General features: G+C 53.4%; 1 pseudogene; it reads left to right on the top strand.

Moving 5' to 3' along the window:
• The first annotated feature begins 3,820 nt into the window (after window positions 1-3,820).
• On the top strand, window positions 3,821-6,132 carry LOC119331916 (annotated as a pseudogene).
• Window positions 6,133-6,553: the final 421 nt, after the last annotated feature.

The following is a 6,553-nucleotide window of genomic DNA, read 5'->3' as shown; positions in this document are numbered from 1 at the left end:
TAGCCCCGGCGACTTCAGCCCACACCCAGCCCATCGTGGGGCACTTGGGACCACCGGCACTGCTTTTTCCATGGGTGAACCCCACATATCAGCCTCTCCCCCCCCCTCTCTCTCTCTCCTCCTGCAGGCCCACTCACATGCAAAAAAGAATCTCCTGACTTTTCCTCGCCTCTCTCCCCGCTCGCCGCCCGCCTCCTCGCGCCCTGCCTCGTCGGGCCGCCCCTGCCGCGCTCGCCGCCCGCCTCCTCGCTGCTCCGGCCGAGCTCGCCTCCCCGCGTCCTCGCCGCTCCGGCCGCGGCGCTCGACGCGTTCGAGGAGGGGAGCAGCGGGTGACCGGGCGCCCGTGCGTGCCAACGACGCCATCCGCATCTGCAAATGCGCTGCGGAGTCCTACGCATGCCACTCCGTGGACTGGGTGGCCGTGCCGGCCGCCTCCTACCGCAGCCTCGACGAGCGGTCGGGAGGGCGCGGCCTGGACGCTTGCGGGTGGCCACGGCTGGGGCCAAAATTTTCGCCGGCAGCACCCCAAGCGGCGAAAAAATTGCCTTCTGGGAGGCTCAACGGCTGGAGATGCTCTAAAAAGTAGAAACACCAAGCTAGTCCATTCAACTTACCAGGTACAGCCATAAAATCCAACAACACTGCATTTGCACCTCCGAGCACAATGTGTTATAGCACAACTTGTCCCGTCAAATTTAGCCTTTGGTTGCCACGCATCTCAGATACCGTTCCATAATTCTGGATGTTTCTATGAGAAGAGGCTGCTCCAGCTATCCTTCCAGATCGGTCTCGTGCAATCTACTACAACTGGCACTTGGTGATGAGATCTTGTCACTCACTAACTTAGTCTGTTGGTTCTCTTTGTCCCAATGCCTCCTACTCCCCACTGCTTTTTCCACATTTTTCTTATAGTCTTCTCTTGTCTCTCTAATCCATTACTGTTATTTTAGTCTCTCATCTGCCTACTATTTGACTGTGTGGCAGAAAACTGTTTTGAGTAGTAGAGCTTCATGCTAGTATTTTGGTGAAGATGGAGCCTTATATATGCACACATGACATACGACTAGTATTCGGGATTGAAAGTTGTTGGAACTTCACTACTATTCATCATTGGTGTCATGCCATAAATTTTTGTACGGATCAAGATGAGACTTCTCTATCCTCACCATTTTTTCTTTAGTTCAGTCTGGCATAGTTGAGTACCCAAAAAATGTGGCTACAATCAAGGCACACTCTAGGCCTAGGTGGGAGTGCCGACCGCTTACGGCCCAGACTTGGGGGGAGGGTGTGATCCTGTATGTATACTGTATTACATTATAAGAGACATATGGCTTGACCCATTCTGCTGTTTGGCTGGGAAACGTGAAAGACCACCATCCCTCTCAACGTACGGCCGAATCCATCCATTGTTGATCGCTCCTCGCTTGTGAGTCAAGACTCGAGTCTCTACACAGCTGGCTGCCTGCTCTTGCGCACATGTCACCAATGCGTTGGCCAGAAACGGCTCATATCTGTATCCGCTATCCGCGAGGAGGGACCGCACGAGTTCCCGTCCTCTCAGTGACAATTTGCTACAAGTATATCGATGATTCGTATCTCCTTAGTATACATGGTAATAGATTTTCAGGGTTCTAATTTGTAATCTTTTAAATCTATGTACTCGCCACAATGGAGAGTAACATACACTAGTAACATACACATATCCCTAGACTATGTTACTACTTTTCATATTGGGTAGTAACATAAATATGGTAACATGCAAAGCCTCATTTATCAGGTTATAGACTCATATTGCGTTTGGACATGTGATGTTACAGTAACTAGCTAAGTTACTCAAAGTATCTCTCTCCTCATTAACTCATTGCCACATAAGCAAATTTATTGAGTTGGACTCGATGTTACTGCTGAAATTACTTCTACTATGGCTAGTCTAAAGGTAGTAATATAGTCTAGAGATATGTGTATGTTACTAGTATACATTACTCTCCATTATGGCTAGTCTAATAACGCAAGTGACGGTACCATGAGATTATATACGTCCCCAAGATGACACAAGTTCAACCAGTCATGAAACTTGAAAGCTCCGAAAAGGTCACGTGATCCCATTGGCCCGCCCATATATCTCAAGTCAAACGAGCACAATAGCGAATCAACCTGTGGTTGAGTTGGTTAGGTGGACAGTGGTATCCCCAACCCACCAGGGTTCAAATCCTGGTGCTCGTATTATTCCTGGATTTATTTCAGGATTTTCGGCGATGCGCTTTCAGTGGGAGGAGACGTTCCCGTCGACGACGAGGCGCCTACGGTGACTTCGTAAATCTGAAGATGATATGCCGGATCAGTCTCTCGGGGGTGCTCATAGGGGTAGGGTGTGCGTGTGTGCGTTCATAGGGATGAGTGTATGCGCGTGTATATTTTAGAACGAAGGCTCAAGAAGAGCCCGGCTTTGAATTAACAAAGCCATCAACCGGCCAGGAATACAAGAAACAAGAACACCACACCACATCGGCCAAACGATACAAGGGGGCTGCAAGAACAGCTTACAACGCTACTCCAACAACCAGCAAACAGAAGATGAACTATGAAGAACTGCTAGTTGAGGATAAGCCCCACTACGACAAGGCACCAATATGGCTACAAGTGCAGCCTCGAGGAGCACCGGCAAGGAATCGAACACATGGAGGAAACCAGCAGATGAGATGATCCAAACACTTGCCCTCTCTAACATCGAAAGGGATCCCTTCCCCTCGCCTAGGCTCGAAGGCGCCGCACCGTCGAATGAAGAGACGCTCACCCGAGAGCTTGAGCAAAGGTTGGTCTCGAGACTGGGCCCGCCACGGAGCACGACCACAGGTCGGAGCACACACAACAGCAACACCGCAGACACCGAAGGCGGCCAATCGTAGAGGGTAAGCCGCCGGAAGAGTTGCCGGAGTGAAGGAGCTACCGAGCCACAGGGACTCGATGGACACCAGCCGCCCACCTACCAGCTGCTGCACGCAACCCCAAAGCGCCAATCTTCCCTAGGCGGCGCCTCCAAGAAGGGCACGACGCACCTGGCGCCGCCGCCGCCCATCCAACAGGGATTCGAGCTTTCGCCCGGGAGCCTTGGCCGGGGTGTGGAGAGGAGCCCACAACGGCGACTCCAGGGAGTAGAACGACGCCAAAAGGCGCCGCCGCCGCCGTGCTGGAGAAGACCAAACAGGGGTTTCCCCCGGGCTCGACCCACACCACCAGTTTGGGGTGCACCCCGCCGGCACCGGATCCAGCGGCCAGAGGCCCCAAATCGACCAAGCCAGCGGAGGCAGAGAGCAGAGAGGGGAGAGGAGAGCCGGACCTTCAGATCTGGAGCGGAGGGAGGATGACCTCGCCGCCCCACGGCCGCAATCCGCCTGCTCCTCGCCGCCCGAGCAGCCGAGGAAGCCGGCCCGCACCACCCGCGCACGCCGCCAGCCGGAGACGGCGCCGCCTCGCCGCCAAGGCCGCCGCCCTGGATCCGGAGTCCTTCTCGAGAGAGAAGCGACGGAGACCTTGCCGCCACCTTCATCGGCCGCCGCACAGGCGCTGCCCGGTGCCTGCCTCGGGTGACGGCAAGGGAGGGAGGGAGGATGGAGAGGGGCGGCGCCGGGAAACCCTAGGCGCCCTCGAGCCGCCCTGGGGAGGGCAGCGCGAGGGAGGGGAGGACTTTTCCAGAGCAGATGCGCGTGTATATGAGCGCTTGTGTTTGTACTGATGCTAAAAAAAAAGTCAAACGAGCACAGTACCACACCCTGCCCTACAACGCGGTCCTTGTGTCCCGCACGTTCGCTGTCTCCTCCTCCAAGTCAACCCCAGCGGGAGCAAGAGATCAGAGATTCACCCGGCAATGGACCACAAGCAAGACACGGAGCCGCTGCTCCCGGCGGCGGACGAATGGTGCCGGCAGGGCCTCGCCGCGGCCGAGGCGAAGCGGCTGGTTCGCCTCGCCGGGCCGATGATCACCAGCTGCTTGCTGCAGAACATCATCAACATAATGTCCCTCATGTTCGTCGGCCACCTCGGCGAGCTTCCCCTCGCGGGCGCCTCCCTCGCCAACTCCGTCGCCAGCGTCACCGGCTTCAGTATCATCGTAGGCCCATTTCCCTACTCTCTCTCATCATACACACACTCTCTTCAAGAATGAAGAACTGGGCTCTGTTCTGACTCTTGCTTGGCATGCATGAGCAATGGGTGTCGCAGATCGGCATGGCGACTGCGCTGGACACGCTGTGCGGGCAGGCGTACGGCGCGCGGCAGCACCACCTGCTCGGCGTCTACAAGCAGCGCGCCATGGTGGTGCTCGGGCTCACCTGCGTCCCCATCGCCGTCGTCTGGGCGCACACCGGCCGGATCCTGGTGCTCCTCGGCCAGGACCCGCGCATCGCCGCCGAGGCCGGCGCCTACGCGCGGTGGCTCATCCCGTCGCTTGCCGTGAGCGTGCCGCTGCAGTGCCACGTCCGGTTCCTGCAGGCGCAGAGCCTCGTCCTGCCCGTGACGGCCAGCTCGGCCGCCGCGGCACTCTGCCACCTCGCCGTGTGCTGGGCGCTCGTGTTCAAGGCCGGCATGGGTGCCAAAGGAGCCGCGCTCAGCAACGCCATCTCGTACGCCGTGAACCTGGTGATGCTGTCCCTGTACGTCAGGCTGTCGAGCTCCTGCAGGAACACGTGGAACGGGTTCTCCATGGAGGGGTTTAAGGATCTGCGCAAATTCGCCGATCTCGCCGTGCCCTCTGCGATGATGATCTGGTATGTAAGGCAACTGATCCTCAAAAATACTCACCCAGATTCAAAAAAAAAAGAAAAGAAAAACGTAGGCTGTTTTGTTGCGCAATAGACCATACACCCGGATTTCATTTACATGTTACAGGTGAAAACTTTTAAAAAATCTTCAAAAACAGGCACCACTTGATAGAAACAATGTCAATTTTTGGGTGCAGCTTGGAGTGGTGGGCTTTCGAAACACTTGTGCTGCTGTCTGGTCTTCTGCCCAACCCTTAGCTGGAGACTTCAGTGCTGTCAATTTGGTATAGCCCCACATCAAGCTTCAGAAATTAAGGAGTAAGGACACATCTTCGATCTAGCTAACCTAACAGAGTGTTCAATTATTCTGCAGCCTTAACACTGGGATTCTTCTCTTCATGATACCATCGGGGCTTGGTTATTCTGTGAGGTAACTTACTACTATCTGCTACTCCCTTCGTAAACTAATATAAGAGCGTTTAGATCACTAAAGTAGTAATCTAAACGCTCTTATATTAGTTTACAGCGGGAGTACCACTCAATACCTACAAGAATTACACTGCTGGAAATTTGATCGGCTGATCGCCTGGTTTCTTCACCCCACAGCACGCGCGTTTCCAACGAACTTGGTGCCGGACAGCCTCAGGCAGCAAAGTTGGCAACGAGGGTAGTCGTGTGCATCGCCTTGTTCCTAGGCTTCGTCCTGACCTTGGGCATGACCCTGCTACGCCACGTTTGGGGGTACATGTACAGCAACGAGCCGGAGGTCGTGGCATACATTGCCAAGATGCTGCCGGTTCTTGGGATATCTTTCTTCATAGATGGTCTTCACGGATCTCTCTCAGGCGTGCTCACGGGCTGCGGCAAGCAAAAGATCGGCGCCACGGTGAACCTCGGCGCGTTCTACTTGGCAGGCATCCCTATGGCGGTGCTGCTTGCGTTTGTCTTCCATCTCAATGGAATGGTAAACTCTACCAAGCTCAACACTTGTCATCTGCAAAAGAAAAACTTTGAATGTAGTATAGTGAAAGGACATGATCATCTCTCAACTTAGATGCTGATGATGTTCTTCTCCCAACAGGGCCTTTGGCTCGGCATCGTCTGCGGCAGCCTCATCAAAGTGCTCTTGTTTGCATCTGTCACATGGACCATAGACTGGAGCATGGAAGTAAGTAGAGATTACTGAACACCAACAAAATTCTACCAGGACGCTGCAATATATAGAGTCTAGCCTAGCCAGGGTGACATCTCTTTCCCTTCCTGTTTTGAATTGCAGGCTACCAAGGCAAAGGACAGGGTATTCGGCTCATCTCTGCCAGTAGCATGAAATTTCAAGCATCACATGGTACGGCAGGCTACCAAGGCAAAGTTTCAACTAACTGTTAGGATGCTATGTGTCTTCTGCTGATCTGTTCGGCAGATCTTCTGCTGATTTGTACGGCAGATTTATTGTGAGAGAAAAATGCTGCGTGCAGATTGATACGGCAGATTTGTTGTGAGAGAAAAATACTGCAGAAGAAGCCAAAATAAGGCAAGCCGGACGGATTAGCCTCGTCTAGACGTCTACTGCAGACTCACTCTACCGACCAAGCTAACAGTAAGTTGTTCTCCGTAGATGTTATTGGATTTTTTTCTAAAAAATATGTTATTGGAATATTTAAGAAACCAAAGAACGCAGACTAGAGTAAATTTTTTTTTCCGAGCAGAGTCTGGTCCAGCACTTTGGGACTCTGGTCTGTTCTGTATTTAAAATTTTCTTGTAACAAACATGATGGCACATAGGAAGAGCTTTCCTA

Source organism: Triticum dicoccoides, chromosome 7A, assembly GCF_002162155.2.
Source record: "Triticum dicoccoides isolate Atlit2015 ecotype Zavitan chromosome 7A, WEW_v2.0, whole genome shotgun sequence".
Classification (NCBI taxonomy): domain Eukaryota; kingdom Viridiplantae; phylum Streptophyta; class Magnoliopsida; order Poales; family Poaceae; genus Triticum; species Triticum dicoccoides.
The sequence above is the reverse complement of the archived record's forward strand: the minus strand, read 5'-3'. Positions and strand labels throughout refer to the sequence as shown.